Below are 17,725 nucleotides of genomic sequence, written 5' to 3'. Positions count from 1 at the left end.
GAAAGTATAGCTTCACTGGGGTAATATCAAGACCCACTCTCTGCTTTTCAGTTTAACTGATCTGTAATGACGTTTCAGTGAGAAGACATTCCCATTTTGCTTCTGGGTCCATTGAGAAACAGTAGACTAGAGTGCACATGCTCATACAAAGATGAGTTCTACAGTCCCTCCAATTCATTCATTTGAAAGCTAGCTTTAAGGTAATGCATTTAAAAAACCTCTCAAATTAGATTATTTCACTGGTAGCTAACCTCATTAAGCTATTAAAAGCTTGACTTCGATACTGACTCTGCTGTGGTGACATTGAAATGTCATCTTTTTGTCATTGACTTCTTGTCAATATTGTACTTCAGACTATCCACACAACCCATGGACTGTGGTTGAAAATTAGCCGGCTGGCTCATACTGGCACTTTTACTAAAATGTTGATCAATGTGCACTGCCCCTGTAAAAAATACAAATAAATTCAAACCCAAACCGATGTTGTTTTCTAGTCTTGGGGGAAAACAAATAAAAAAGTGAGATGTTTCAGTACCCCTGGGCTATATTTTGGGCAAACAACTCAAAGAAAATGGCCCTGCTTTAAAGACACTGTGAGTGCACTTATCTGTCAAATATTAAAAATAGATTAGGGGGCCATTGGGAGGTAAGTGGTGCCATAAGCAGGATTGATTGTCGAGAGGAGTAACACCAAGACTGCCTACATCACCTTGAGGGTCTCATCCACTGAATGATGTCATGTGGTGTGCTTTCCTCCTCTTCAAGAATGGACACCATTGGGTTCTGACACTCCACTTAAACTGCTACTCCAAGCAGTTAACAGCTACTGTACTGTAGCGTCAGTGGCCGCTGCCAAACGGCTAGAAGATGGACAATGAGGGGTGATGAGGGTGAAGACTAAAAATACTTGGCTGTCACACACGCAAAAAAATGACAAGGGCAATGAAAATGGCTTTATTTTCCTGTCAAATGCAATACTTCACGCCAAGCCAAGTCCTCCAGAACGCTGTTAAGAAGTATCCAGTGAAGTGGTTGATAGGTGAATGCTTGTTTCCCTTGTACTTCTTCACATAAAGAAAGCAAAGGATTTGTGCCTTTGCTGTGTATTTGTAGTGTGGCATGTTATTGTTCTCCTGCTCGCCAAAGAAAATATTGGGAAAATGACACGACACAATATATAATGTATGATATATGAGGAAAGTTTTAATTTATACAGTTTAATGTATAGCCATTGAAAGACCCGTCACCCTTTGAGCACAATGAAACCAATCTGTTGTGAGACACAAAGCGATACATAAGAGTTGTAAAAATGCATTACTTTATAATTGCAATATCACTGTCATAACGTTTATTTACCTTTATCAAGTCTGTAAAAGCCATATTGCTGATTTTAGGTCCCTCCGAGAGGTTTTGCTAATGAAATCTTAAGCTGGCCAAGAGCATAAAAAGTTGCCTTTGGACAAAATTCTACTTCAGTGAAGTTTTAGAAATCGTTGAGCGGCGAGATGGAGAAAACCGTTGGTTTGTGTCTCCAGACTCCAGAGTGCAATTTGCATACAAGTGGAGCACTCCTGTACAGTAAGCTTGCTCAAGGGAAAGGTGTGGACAGCTGCCAGTTCTGTGGGTTTTGGAGACCGGCGCTGCCAGCCCCCTTCCCCCGGACCCTCAGCACCTTCTTTGAGCCAGCCCATCAGCGGACAGGGTTGAAAGGTGCCATCTGACCACGGAGATGGTTCTTCCTAACTCTGCCAGGAAGCTTCTGAGCGGATTTGGAGGTGTGTCTGCGGACAAGAAAATGTTCCCCCCATCTGAAAAGTGCTTTAAAGCCAGAAGTTGCGTTTCAGGCTCTGCCAGGCATTCCTCTCTCTACGACTGACACACACACACACACACACACATGCACCACACATCACACACACTTCCCTCCTTGACATCAAGGAGCTTTAGGGATCTGTCCAGAACACCAACAAGAGAGCATTGACTTGAATGCAACTTTCCTTAATCACCCTTCAAAGTCAGTCCGAGGTGGACTCCTGTGGCATGTCCCATCAATTGGTGCAGACTTTCCTAGCAGTTTGTAAGTGTTTCATGCTTTAGCAAATTTAATGGCTCATTAAAGAGGCACACCTGGATTGCTTGAGTAGGTTATCGACAGGAAGACGAAAGGAGAGACAGGAAGGAGACAAGCATATTCTCCATGTTAATAAAGAGAAAGTGAACGGTTCAAGTTTTATTTCTTTTTAGGAAGTGTTTACTCTCAATCTCAGATTCAGGATGAGATTTCCCTAAAAATGCTACATGTACAAATGTTACGACACATATAACGACACTGTTTGTCTGTCCAAATCGTGTCCTTTAGAGTCTGCTAGAGTTTCCCCCCTTTTAGCCGTAATTTGCAATGTAAAGTTAGGCTTGTTTGTGTGGAGAACTTGAGCACTGCTCTGGCCCTTATTCCTCAGTAACCACCAAATAAATTTCCATCTGGGAATGTGAAATCGATACGTGCATTCTGTCTTCCACCTCTTTAAGGGTTCTTGCAGACTATCCTCTGTGATTTAAAAGTATGTTAATGTAATTTATTGGACCTCTTTCCTTAATCAAACACATTGCCTATAATTACATACCTTGATGGCCGCTGGACTTCTAATTGCTAATGCTTTTCCTGGAATTTGTCCTCTAATCCTTGTATGTGATTACTCTTAGAAAGAAAGAAAAGTGCTTTGCTACGACTTTTAGCTGGCTTCTCACTGCCAAGGGCAATGGGGTTCAGAGCATGTATTGGATGTCCTATTAGTATCTTGTTTGTCACTGTGCTGTTTAAGGGAGAGCTACCGGGTGTGGATGCTCAGGTATTAACTATGAAACAAGACTAGTAGTACGAAGACTACTATTATACAACACAATCCCATTGTGACCCTTTGATAATGAACAATAATCAACTGATTACTGATTAGTGCATAAGTGGAGATACAGTAATAAATATGTAAAGGGTGATACAACTGTGCATGACCTTTGAGTGGTACAATGACTTCAAAAGTGAATGGTGTTTTGTCTGAAATCAAGGCAGGGGTGCGAGCCATAGAACGTTGCCATAAATGCATGAAGGAAAGAAATATAGATAAATAAATTGGGGTGAGGTATTAAAAACATTTTACATGTTTGTATGCCCATCTGATGACAATCAGTTTGAGTCGAGACAAGCTTATTTTATCTCAGTTGGGTTGAAAACACATTTAAGTCAAAAAGAAAATGAATGGCAATGCAAATGAGCCGGCTCATGAAAGTGATGATCATGAAAAATAAAACACATGAACAATTTCCTAAATTGCCACTTTATGTGAACAGTGGGGAACTAACACAGTAGCAACATAAAATGATATTCCAATGAGGGAATAACTGCTTATTTCTCAATGCGTTCCACGCTCCCCAAGACCCCAAGATTAGGACACAGATGATTATTTTTCATGTTTTTTCTCAGTTACGTTATGTAATATATTGGTATCGCAATTGTTTTCTTTCTTTATGTTATGTGGTCCATGTTCCACCAAGAGAAAAGTCTCCAACCTACAAGTTTTTATTATATAAGACATTTCTCCCCCACTAGTACAGTGGTTCTTCCTGTAGGGGTTGTGTCATACCGCAGCACACATTGCGGGCTGCCACAGAATTCTATGGCACGTTATTTAAGTGTCAGCCAGTGTTGCCTTTAATGCTAGCTAGTGCTAGTTTGACCACCAAAAGGCATCTTTGAGAAGTATTTGACTTTTTGTAATATTGGCTATACTAGACAATATAAAACCTTTTTTTGAAAGAACATAGTATATGGGCTTAATTTGAGTTAAATGATGGTGTTTTTATTCCAAGAAAAATGAAACCCTCAGGAAAACATGACACTGTACAATGTGACCGTTTTCACACCCTAATTGTAGGCTAACCAATACCCAAACGGAGATTCAGTGAAAATACAATTCTCATTGATTTATCAAGACCAGTCCCCATGCTTGTCTCAGAGCAGCTCGAAACGGTGCTGAAATAGTTGACCACACCTGGGTAGGCTATTGCTTCAAATCCTATTATAACAACTGGGTGAATTTGGGTGTTCCAAATAACTCCAGCACAGAGAAGAGAAAGAAGCCAAAAATAATTAAACATGTCGGTAAAATACTGTTAGACTTGGGGATTATGGTCATGGAAAGTACTATTCGCCTGTGTTACACCGAACGTGAAAGCCCATGGAAATGAACCGGTACAGTAGGCCACAATACTCTAAAGTGGGCCTAATAATGCAAAAAAATAACGTTTAAATAAATCGACTGCTGGTCTTAACTGTATGCTGCACATTTTTGCATTGTATACCATTTCCAGCGAGACTATTCAAGCCATCGACTCACTGATGGTTGAAGATGGTTCACCCAGAACAGGGCTCCGGGCAGCCGAGCGGAAATGGAGGAAAACTCGCCTCCCTGCGGACCTGGCATCCTTTCACTCCCTCCTCTCTACATTTTCCTCCTCTGCCTCTGCTGCTAAAGCCACCTTCTACCACTCTAAATTCCAAGCATCTGCCTCTAACCCTAGGAAGCTCTTTGCCACCTTCTCCTCCCTCCTGAATCCTCCTCCCCCTCCCCCCTCCCCTCCTCCCTCTCTGCAGATGACTTCGTCAACCATTTTGAAAAGAAGGTCGACGACATCCGATCCTCGTTTGCTAAGTCAAACGACACCACTGGTTCTGCTCACACTGCCCTACCCTGTCCTCTGACCTCTTTCTCCCCTCTCTCTCCAGATGAAATCTCGCTTCTTGTGACGGCCGGCCGCCCAACAACCTGCCCGCTTGACCCTATCCCCTCCTCTCTTCTCCAGACCATTTCCGGAGACCTTCTCCCTTACCTCACCTCGCTCATCAACTCATCCCTGACCACTGGCTACGTCCCTTCCGTCTTCAAGAGAGCGAGAGTTGCACCCCTTCTGAAAAATCTACACTCGATCCCTCCGATGTCAACAACTACAGACCAGTATCCCTTCTTTCTTTTCTCTCCAAAACTCTTGAACGGGCCGTCCTTGGCCAGCTCTCCCGCTATCTCTCTCAGAATGACCTTCTTGATCCAAATCAGTCAGGTTTCAAGACTAGTCATTCAACTGAGACTGCTCTTCTCTGTATCACGGAGGCGCTCCGCACTGCTAAAGCTAACTCTCTCTCCTCTGCTCTCATCCTTCTAGACCTATGGGCTGCCTTCGATACTGTGAACCATCAGATCCTCCTCTCCACCCTCTCCGAGTTGGGCATCTCCGGCGCGGCCCACGCTTGGATTGCGTCCTACCTGACAGGTCGCTCCTACCAGGTGGCGTGGCGAGAATCTGTCTCCTCACCACGCGCTCTCACCACTGGTGTCCCCCAGGGCTCTGTTCTAGGCCCTCTCCTATTCTCGCTATACACCAAGTCACTTGGCTCTGTCATAACCTCACATGGTCTCTCCTATCATTGCTATGCAGACGACACACAATTAATCTTCTCCTTTCCCCCTTCTGATGACCAGGTGGCGAATCGCATCTCTGCATGTCTGGCAGACATATCAGTGTGGATGACGGATCACCACCTCAAGCTGAACCTCGGCAAGACGGAGCTGCTCTTCCTCCCGGGGAAGGACTGCCCGTTCCATGATCTCGCCATCACGGTTGACAACTCCATTGTGTCCTCCTCCCAGAGCGCTAAGAACCTTGGCGTGATCCTGGACAACACCCTATCGTTCTCAACTAACATCAAGGCGGTGGCCCGTTCCTGTAGGTTCATGCTCTACAACATCCGCAGAGTACGACCCTGCCTCACACAGGAAGCGGCGCAGGTCCTAATCCAGGCACTTGTCATCTCCCGTCTGGATTACTGCAACTCGCTGTTGGCTGGGCTCCCTGCCTATGCCATTAAACCCCTACAACTCATCCAGAACGCCGCAGCCCGTCTGGTGTTCAACCTTCCCAAGTTCTCTCACGTCACCCCGCTCCTCCGCTCTCTCCACTGGCTTCCAGTTGAAGCTCGCATCCTACAAGACCATGGTGCTTGCCTACGGAGCTGTGAGGGGAACGGCACCGCAGTACCTCCAGGCTCTGATCAGGCCCTACACCCAAACAAGGGCACTGCGTTCATCCACCTCTGGCCTGCTCGCCTCCCTACCACTGAGGAAGTACAGTTCCCGCTCAGCCCAGTCAAAACTGTTCGCTGCTCTGGCCCCCCAATGGTGGAACAAACTCCCTCACGACGCCAGGACAGCGGAGTCAATCACCACCTTCCGGAGACACCTGAAACCCCACCTCTTTAAGGAATACCTAGGATAGGATAAAGTAATCCTTCTCACCCCCCCCTTAAATGATTTAGATGCACTATTGTAAAGTGGCTGTTCCACTGGATGTCATAAGGTGTAAGTCGCTCTGGATAAGAGCGTCTGCTAAATGACTTAAATGTAAATGTAATGTAATGTGAATTCACCAATTTGTAAGTCGCTCTGGATAAGAGCGTCTGCCAAATGACTTAAATGTAAAATGTAAGATGATGAGCGATTGGCAAATGTGGTCTGGAATCTGCTGACATCACGGCACAACATCAACATCGCTGTTAGCACAGTCAGAAGACAGTTGAAGAAACTTGAGTAGACTTATGGAAAGGCTCTGTAAGACATTTTTTATGTCAGGGTTCGTCAACTAGGTCTGGGCTCGGGCCCAATTTTTTCTGAGGCAATATTGGGCGTGCCAGAACAAAATAAGTATATAATATTAGCACAATTAATTAGCCTACACTACACGTTTAACATGTTTAACACATATGATTAGTACATATGATTAGTACAGTGACAATATGATAAATATTTTGATCTGATTACGCTCGTAAAATCCCTATGTCTCTATTCAATTATTATTTGTGTCTATTTCTCTGTGTGTTGATTGGTTTGGAAAAACAGGTCTATGTAGGCTATACTACTGTAGGCTACACTACTTCTTTTAATGTCAACATTTGTTCAGAACAATTTGCTTGAAAGCAAGATAAAATGTCGCTCTCAGAAAGTATCAAGAAGAAAGGTGGCGAAATAAAATCGAAGTTTCAGGGGAGAATGTTCAGAGAGATATGAGTTAATCTCTCCATCTTTTCCCAATGCCAAGCCAGTGTCTCTTATCTGCAATGAAAATATTGCTGTTTGAAAATAATTCAATCTCAGACGTAATTATGAATCTAAGCATAGAACGTTCAGTGGCGTTATCATTGTGTTTGTACATGATCCTCTCACAGTCTGCCCAGGTGGAGAATTTACCTCCCTTGCTAAGAAAACGATACCCTCGCTGCATAAGGCCGCAATTCAAACTGAGCTGATTGAATTCCAGACATTGAGCCAAATCCGCTCAGGATGTGCTCAGGAGTGCCGAGTCCCTGTGTGTGTTGTAGGTGGCATGCTCAGAGGAATACAGCACAATAAAGAAACTAACAATGTTTGGATCGAGTTACACCTGCGAGTCCTAATTTTCCTCTCTTAATGCAATATGGAGTCACGACAGAAACCGTCTTTCACTTAAGTCAATTGAGGACTGCCTGTACATCAAAATCACATTGTCACGACTTCCGCCAAAGTCGGCTCCTCTCCTTGTTTGGGCGGCGCTCGGCGGTCGACGTCACCGGTCTTCTAGCCATCGCCGCTCCACTTTTCATTGATCCATTTGTTTTGTCTTGTTTCCCCGCACACCTTGTTTACATTCCCTAATCCCACTACATATATATTCCCTCTGTTCCCCCCCATGTCTTTGTGTGGAATTGTTTTGTTACGTGTTTTGTGTGACGCGCCAGGTTGGTTTTTCCCCGGGTACCGTGTTTAACCCGAAGTATGTTTATTGTTAAACATTTGCATTATTGTGACTGTTGTCGCACTTTTCACTTTTGCCATTTGGCTGGAGGTTTTGACGCAGTTGCGTCCGTCTGTTGTTGCTTCTGCCAAATAAAGTGTGCGCCTGATAAACTCCTGCACCTGACTTCTTTACCAGTAGTGCACAACCTGACACACATCCATCCATCAAACCCGACATCAACAAGATTGTGCAACTTTTCTCATTGAATAAGTAACTTAGTGACCTATATGACTGTGTTTCTTAACCTCTTACACTTATGGTGGCGCTATTTCATTTTTGGAAGAAAAACGTTCCCGTTTTAAACAAGATATTTTGTCACAAAAAGATGCTCGACTATGCATATAATTGCTACTGTTCGAAAGAAAACACTCTGACGTGTCCAGAAATACAAATATCTTCTCTGTGCGTGCCCTTTAACGTGAGCTTCAGGCAAAACCAAGATGACTTGGCATCCAGGAAATGACAAGGATTTTTGAGGCTCTGTCTTTCATGATCTCCTTATATGGCTGTGAACGCAAGAGGAATGAGTCTGCCCTTTCTGTCGTTTCCCCAAGGTGTCTGCAGCATTGTGACGTATTTGTAGGCAGATCGTTGGAAGATTGACCATAAGAGACCACATTTACCACGTGTCCGCCCGGTGTCCTGCGCCGAAATTGGTGCGCAAAGTCACCTGCCAGTATTTTTCCATGGGGCACAGAGAGAGAAGCAAGCTTCCACGAACTGCATGTCAATGAAGAGATATGTGAAAAAACACCTTGAGGATTGATTCCAAACAACGTTTGCCATGTTTCGGTCGATATTATGTAGTTAATCCGGAAAAAGTTTCACGTTGTAGGTGACTGCATTTTCGGTTCGTTTCGGTAGCCAGGCGCAATGTAGAAAACGGAACGATTTCTCCTACACACAGACGCTTTCAGGAAACACTGCGCATTTGGTATGTGGCTGGGAGTCTCCTCATTGAAAACATCAGAAGCTCTTCAAAGGTAAATGATTTTATTTATTTGGTTATCTGGCTTTTGTGAAAATGTTGCGTGCTACATGCTACACAAAATGCTATGCTAGCTTTGCATACTCTTACACAAATTAGTCAATTTCTATGGTTCAAAAGCATATTTTGAAAATCTGAGATGACAGTGTTGTTAAGAAAAGGCTAAGCTTGAGAGCAAACGCATTATTTTAATTTTATTTGCGATTTTCAGAAATCGTTAACGTTGCGTTATGCTAATGAGCCTGAGGCTTAGTCACAATCCCGGATCCGGGATGGGGAGTTTCAAGAGGTTAAATACTAATATTATTGTGAGAGCTTATCCAGGGATAAATACGTCTCAAGCTGACAGTATGTTCTGTCGTTACAAGAGCTGGCTACCCGACACAGACATTTTATTTAAATTATTGTTTTATGTAGGATGCCATATTTTTGACCAGTTGCAATTGTAAGTAGGCATAATAAAAAAATCCTACTTCTATTACTTCTATTACGGCTGTTAATTAAGCCTCAGCCTATATTGCAGGTTTAATAATGATAATAATACTTTTTCCCCTTCCCCACTTCTTAAAGGTTCCAATAGATTTTTTATTTTATACATTTGTATATTTGAGTTTAACCACAATATTGATTGTATTGTCTTTTCTGGTGGATTAAACTAAAATCGCAACCAACTTTCTATGGCTTGTTTAAAAAATAACGATATTTTAGAGATGATTTCGTCTTCAAATATCTGAAAGGGAGCAATTGAAAGTCCAAATAAAGGGGGAAAGGCTATTCTTGAACATGGTCTGAGACATTCTTACTAATTTGTAAATTAAGCCAGTTTGTTATTTGGAATCATTTTTTTCTGTTTTTAAAGGGAGATAAACCTAAAGTCCACCGTGCCTATTTTTTAGACAAGGACATGCCGGCTGCCCAAACCCAGATGACACCGGGTCAATTGTGCACCGCCTCATGGGTCTCAGCCAACATCAAACCAGAATCTGTAACAACACAGTTTGCACTGCGATGCAGTGTCTTAGACTGCTGCGCCACTTGGGAGGTCCCATCCAAAAAGCTTTTAATGCTGATCAATTGCCTTACACAAAGTATAATTTAAACAGGTCGCTCTCTGCTTGACTCTCCACCAATGACGTGACTCGCTGTCCAATAATTAAATGTAGAGGATTTGAGGATTCTAAATGTCAGCCTTTAAATAATTTATTATCCAAATTTTTAAAGTGTGCCTGTGCGATGGAGAGAATGGATTGGACTGTTAGGGCTTTAAGGAGGATGTCACGATCGTCTAACGAATTAATGGACCAAGGCACAGTGTACGTAGAGTTCCACATGTTTAATCATATGAAGCTCACAAAAACAATAAACAGCAAACGAAATGTGAAGTCATGGAGTGCTCACAGGCAACTACACACAAACAAGATCCCACAAAACACAGTGGGGAAATGGCTGCCAAAATATGATCCCCAATCAGAGATAACGATAAACAGCTGCCTCTGATTGGGAACCATACCAGGCCAACAAAGAAATAAATGCACTAGATCACCCACCCTAGTCACACCCCGACCTAACCAAAATAGAGAATAAAAAGGCTCTCTATGGTCAGGGCGTGACAGAGGAAAGGAAAATTGCGTGTCAATTCATAAACCATGTGCCGATTCCCAACTATTTTGCAATCTATATGGCTCTCCGACAATAATTAAAATTAGAGGATTGGAGGATTCTAAATTAATATCTAAGGGGCATTTTTCGTTAGTGCAAATCCGGTCTGTGAAAATATATCTAATAACAATAATAATTGTAAATAAGGATGCATTATGGATGCATAAGGATGCATTATGGATGCATAAGGATGCATTATGGATGCATTAGGATGCATTATGGATGCATTAGGATGCATTATGGATGCATAAGGATGCATTATGGATGCATAAGGATGCATTATGAAAGGAAAATTACATGCGCAAGAGACGGTGGTTATGTCTTCCTTTTAGAGACTATGATGCTGTACATGGCATCCAGGTCAGGATAACCAATAATATACTGTACACAAAGCACTAACTGGAATATGATTGAACATTTTCGTTTCTCTTAGAATAACCTTCTACATCTTCATCATTCAGTTCATTGAAATTCCATTTTGAAGTCGTGCACAATTATCAGTTTCTATTTGGTTTATGTCGCCCATTCATTGTCACTTAGAGACAGATTAGTGCCTTGGGAACCAAGAGCCTAATCAGTGCTCTAACTCCCCCTTGTGGTGGTCTGAAGCAATGAAGCAGTCACGCAGGGTAACGTACTAAACCACAAATTACCTCTAAATCCAGCGGCATAATCTCAAAACTTTTAATTGAGGAACCACTGCATGTTCAACATATGTATATTTGCATTATGCCAGTCAGTTTAACAAGACAGTTTATGCTATTCAAGTCCACTATTTTTCTAACAACCCACTCATATACGGAAAGTATAATTTGGCTCTATGTAGTAATCCTGTCTATTATTATTATTTATTATATTATTCACACCTTAAATATGAAATGTTAACAAATATTGCACAAATCCGCAGCAGCTTAATATTAGGCTAATTGCCATACATTTCCAAATAAAATGAATAGCATGAAATGCAAAGAATAGCATAAACAATGTGAGATAAAGGCAACGCACTTTTGAGTTACAAAATTAATAATATGCATAACAAAGCCAATCAGAGTAGAATGCTGTATTTTCTAAGAAACTATCATGTTTCTGATTGTATATTATGAAGTGAATCAATTTAATGTACAATCTTTCATTGTCATATCACAGTTAGAACATGTGGATGAAGCTATTCTGATCCACAACTACAAGTTGAGTGCCCTTCCTTATATGCATGCTGAAAGTGTAGTTAACTTGTTCTTTAAAAAGTTGCATTGTATTTGTTCAAAGACAATTCTCTTCATCAGTTTACTAAGAACAGGCAGCAAACAGATTGAACGATTGTCAGAGCACGTGAAGGGTGCTTTACTATATTTGTTTAGTGGAATTACTTTAGCTTCCTTCCACGCCTGTCTACACACACAATCCTTTAGGCTTTGGTTAAAGCCATGGAAATTGGAGGGTCAATGCGGTCTGCTACCATTGTCAATAGTTTCCCATCTAGGTTGTATATATATATATATTGAGGGATAACAACCCTCTTTCCACCTCTTCCACACAAACTTGACCAGATTCAAACGGGCAATACTTCTCTTTCATTATTATCTTCAATACACACATATGATGGTTCACTGTTCAATGTTGTCATTCCACATCTCAGTTTGTCCACTTTACCAGTGAAATAGTCATTGAAATGTTTGGCTATATCAAAAGGTTTTGTTATAAATTTCCCATCAACTGCAATGAACGAATCAGATGAATTGGGTTTCCTGCCCAAAATATAATTTAAGGTGTTCCAAAGACTTTTCCCAATGTATTTTATGTCATTTATCTTCTTTTGGTAATATCATTTCAGCTTTTGTCACAAAATGTCTCAATTGACAGTATGTCAACTGACTTGTTTGCCACCTTTTCATTTCTTTGAACCATAACATTTTTCAATTCATGTTCCACCCAGGGGGCTCTAACAGTTCTCGAGGTTAGTTTCTAAATTACAGGTGCATGGTTGTCAACAATTGGCAAGATTCATTTTACAAATACTCTAAGTGCAGCATCTGGATTTCCCTCCTTATACACAGAACAACATACATATATTATATCTTCAACAAAATAGTCTTGAGGAAACATTTTGTATAATCTCTTATAAATAGCTTTAGGCCCTGCCTTTAATACTTTGGTTGTCCTTGTTATTGTCACAATGTTATGGTCACTACAGCTGCAGTGTGGTAATATTTTATCTAATAGCATACGGTATATTATATATACACCTCACATGCGACTCGTAATAAGACTATGCAATTAGCCCATTAAATGTGTAATGTGACTCCATAACATAAATAGCAATATGGAAAAAAACTATAGTTGAGTCAAAATAATAATAATAGGCAATGAAGACATGTCTGAGACTGGAATTCTAAATACAAGTGTACTTAATTAATTACTTTGTAAAATGAATTGATTTACATACGATTTACATAGCTATGTGTCAAGTTCTGATTGGTCCAAATCATCTATACATTGAGCCTGAAACTGAATACTTGTTATTTGTCCATTGGCCCAATGTTACAGCAAGGAATTCTAATTGGTCAACCACAGGTTAGGGTTGGGGATTATAAATTACGTCCTGTCACTTAGTTCTGCGGAGAAAATTACTGAGGACAGGGGAGAATGAACATTGACCATCTACTCCCCAGCATGATTCATTCTCTTTAAATAAACCTATTTTTCTCCCCCTGATTTGTTCTGGGGTCTGTGTTATTGAAGAGTAACATCAACTGCTAACACTTGGTGCCGTGACACGGATCAATTGGTCTTGAACATTAACAAGGAAAAACGGATCAGCTGCGTGTTGATCCAGGGAAATGAGAGAGAGGGCTGAGCGCAACCCACCACTCTCCCGATTGACTGCTAACATATTGCAGGGTGAGTCTAGACCGATATAATTTAATAGAATCAAATCAGGTTAAAATTAGAGCATGCAATGAGTGATTGTGATGTATAGGGGTTTGAGTCCTCTATTAAAGGTTTGAGTCCTTTTGTTAAAGGTTAGTCCATTGCTCTATTGAACGTTTGAGTCCTTTTGTTAAAGCCCTATCAGTTAAATATGCCATAATTGATTATTAAGGGTGTGAAAACTTCTTGTTGCATAGAAGTGAGTTGCTAGTTGAGTAGCAACACGTGTGAGTAATGTAAGCCTTGAGAGCATTGAACAAGCTTTTGAAGTGAACACAAGTTTTATGGGTAACCAGGCCCCACAGAAAAATGTGTGTTCCCACACAAAAACAAATTTTAAGCATTATAAGAAACTTTACAATCTACATCCTTATGATGGGTTACAGTTATTAGCCTTTGTTTTGAACAACCGTACTCGAAGAAAAGGATTATAGAGCTGTGGATGGTGAAGAGCAAGATGTGGCTGATGGATGGAGAGCCGTACATGTTTTCCTTAAGAATCTGACCAATGCAACCAGCAATTGGGGAGAGATAACCAAATGTGTCCAAAAATCAAAAGAACCGTTTGTTGAACTGGATGAAAGGTTCAGAGCACAGGTGGCTAGAAACAGTGGGTTACCCAACATGGAAGATGAAGATATACTCAAAAGGGGTTTTCACCCATCAGTTGATGCAATCCAAACATGGTTATTTGCAAAAAACTTTTGTTTCCACAGCTACTGACTGGGAGAGACAAAACTACAGCGACATCGTCGACAGGCTGTCAATACTGGACAGAGACATCAATCAACATAATAAACCGGCTGTCGTCAGAGTTGTGCAGGTTCCGAGTGAAGTCAACAACATTATTTGTTCAGCAGAAGAGAAATCTGGTTGGTATATGTCATTATTGCGGGATTTCTGGTCACCGGCAACAAGACCATCGGAAACTAAAATGTGTCCTTGCTGTATTGTTGGGGTGGCAGGGTAGCCTAGTGGTTAGAGCATTGGACTAGTAACTGAAAGGTTGCAAGTTGAAATCCCTGAGTTGACAAGGTACAAATCTGTCATTCTGCCCCTGAACAGGCAGTTAACCCACTGTTCCTAGGCTGTCATTGAAAATAAGAATTTGTTCTTAACTGACTTGCCTAGTTATATAAAGATAAAAAATAATTGCCTCTTTCTTATACAAAACATATATGACCTCAGTACACAGGCAACAGGAGTGGGGGGGACAGATATGAAACAGACCAAACCATTATGAATTTCTATTGGTCCAATGAAGATTAGTGCAGGGGTGTGGATAGGCCCCTTTGAACAAACTATATTAGGCCTTGATGTTATTATGCAACTTGACTCTACATTGAACATCTCTGAAGGGAAGATGGCGGGGCAAATTAGACAACTGCAGGGATCTACAGTTCAGAACCATCCTATTTGGGCTACGAAGAAATGTGAGTGTGGAACTTTGGATATGGAACCAGTGTGCTTGACAGGTGTTGCCCCACCTTGCACAAAACAATATCCCATTTGCAAGGAAGCTATGGACACTACTATAGTAGTGATTAAAGACCTATTAAGATTGATTAAAGACATATTTGGCCTCTAATAGCCCAGTATTGCCAGAAAAAAATCAAGTGGTGACTGGCGATTGACAGTGGACTACAGGAATGCAAATGAAGCCATCTCCAAGCTCACTTCACTGGTGGCTGACACCATTTTCTCCTCATTGTCACCTGCTCACTCTGTGTTCTCCGTCATTGATATGGATCTGGTCGGTACCCTTACATCCAGAGATCTGTCCACGTCTTGCTTTTTCTGTGGATGGTCAACATTATCATTTGGACTAGAACTCCTATGAGCCATCGTAATAGTACTTCGATTTACCATCAGGTACTGTGGAGACATCTCCAAGATCTCTCTCTCTCTCTCAGATGGAATCTGTTGTCATACAATATGTCAATGATATATTGTTGGCATCAGAAGATGCCTGTTAGGCCACTTGCATGCCAAAGACCATAAAGTTAGCCCTAAGAAAACCTGTGATTGCATGAGTTGGGCCATCTACCTTGGTCAATTGGTTTTACAGGGAAAGCGCGAGATGACACAAAGTCGTAAGGCTTCCATACAAGCTGCCAAGGAGCCCGCTACTATTAAATAACTTTGCTCCTTCATGGGCTTGTGCAACTACAACAGATGGTGGGTGCACTCATTCACCGAAATTGCACAACCCCTCAACAACCCCCTCAAGGGAGACCCTCATTCAAAGACTGTAGCCTTCACGGAAGAACAGAAAGAGGCTTTTGGCAAGCTTAAACTAGCTCTGTCATCAGTGCCGGCTTTGGGCATTCCGGGCTCAGGCCAACCGTTCACCCTCTTTGTGGCTGAAAAAGATGGCTACATCACCTCAGTGCTGACACAAGACCATGGTGATTGTCAGAAACCTGTAGGCTACTATTCGAAGATGATGTGGCGTTGGGATGGGGTCCCTGTCTGAGAGCTATGCAGGCTACTTATGTCGCTGTGTCGATGGTGGCATTGCTTGTTCTCGACCAACATCTTACCATCAAGTGTCCACATGCTGTTCATACTCTTTTGACAGTGAATCGAGCTGCACAGGTCACAGCTGCTCGTTGGAATTAATGGTCAACTGTGTTGTAGGCTCCGAACATCATCATACAATGTAACCCAGCTACTCTGATGCTTCCTCCAGATACCACATTACTTGAACACGACTGTTGTGAGTTGGTTTTGGATCAGCTCTCTGATGGGCTTATTAAGAGTTATCAGTTGGAAAACCCTGAGTTTATCTTATACACAGATGGTTCAAGCATTGTGGAGCGGGGTGTGAGGAAGGCAAGCTGGGCAACTACTAAATGGACAATGTGATAGTGACAGGCACTTTACCTGCAGGAACATCAGCACAGGTGGCGGAATTGGTGGCTTTAACAGAAGCGTACAAACAGGCTGTAGGAAAATAGCTAATATCTACACAGACTCAAGGTATGCCTTTTGGTGTCACCAATGATTTTGGAAAAATATGGAAAAACAGAGGATTCATGACAACACTGGGAGCTCCTGTGAAGTATGGACAAGAGGTGATGGCTCTACTGAATGCTCTCCAGTTACCTGGTCAAGTTACAATTTTTAAAATGAAAGCACACGGAATAATCTTTATAGGTAATGACCTGGCTGACATAGCTGCCAAGGTGGCTGCCAAGAAAACACCTCTGTCACCTAAAGTGATTAGGAGATACACATTGGATACATTGCAACACATTAGAGACATGCAAAGCAGTGCACCAAAAGATGAAGTGTGGGAATGGATGGCTGCAAGATGCAAACTCAATCAAGAAGGTGTGTGGAAATACAACCTGAGCTGTGTAGCGCCAAATGCACTCTTACCCTACTTGGTGACACAGATCCACTCTTTTGGACACATTGGTGTGGACAAGATAGTTTATCATTTTGTGGACAAATGGTGGAATCCTGGTGTGTAGAAAAGAGGCTGAGGCTGATGTGGCGAATTACAACATTTGTATGGAAAACAACACCAAGGGACGAGTTAAAGTACAGACACGATGAGCACCAGCCCCACCAGGATCCTTCAGACATCTACAGCTTGACTACATCACGCTGTCCAAATGTAAAGGACAGGAAGATGTGCTGGTTGTTGTTGATTGTTTCTCACAATGGGTTGAAGCCTACCTTACGAAGAAAGGAACTGCACAACAACAGCTACAATTCTGATTCAAGAAATCATGGGTGATGGTAAAAAAAATCTGTAACATGAGACATTAGGGCCAAAATGCGAAGTTCTTTATCAAAATCACGATGGATACATGTCACTCATTGCAAGGTTGTCCATTTTGATAACAAAGTGGAGCCTGAAGAATAAGGAACTGATTGATTAGACTCCGGGGGCCAATCTCGGATGAAGAAGCAGAGTAAGATGATCAGAACCTGATATCATTCTATGTTGTATCATATTCGGAATATCTAGGGGAAATGTCCAACTTTTTCCTGAAAATCGGGACATGCTTACTTAAGGAAATCTATGTGAAATATCATTGTCTCTTGAAAACAGGACATGTTACATTCTATAGCAATATCCCTTAACCCAAGGCCTGTACCTGAAATTATATATGGTCACCGGTGAAGTGTTCATTAGAGAAGTCCTTATCAACCGGTGGAAAGGAAGGCAAATTCCTCACTACCGGCAGACTGTCAGACACTAATTTCAAACAGTTTCCTGTGGGACTGATACCAGTGTGGAAGCGCTGGACACTTGGT

This window comes from Oncorhynchus masou, chromosome 30 (assembly GCF_036934945.1).
Source record: "Oncorhynchus masou masou isolate Uvic2021 chromosome 30, UVic_Omas_1.1, whole genome shotgun sequence".
Lineage (NCBI taxonomy): Eukaryota > Metazoa > Chordata > Actinopteri > Salmoniformes > Salmonidae > Oncorhynchus > Oncorhynchus masou.
Note: the sequence above shows the minus strand (reverse complement) of the source record.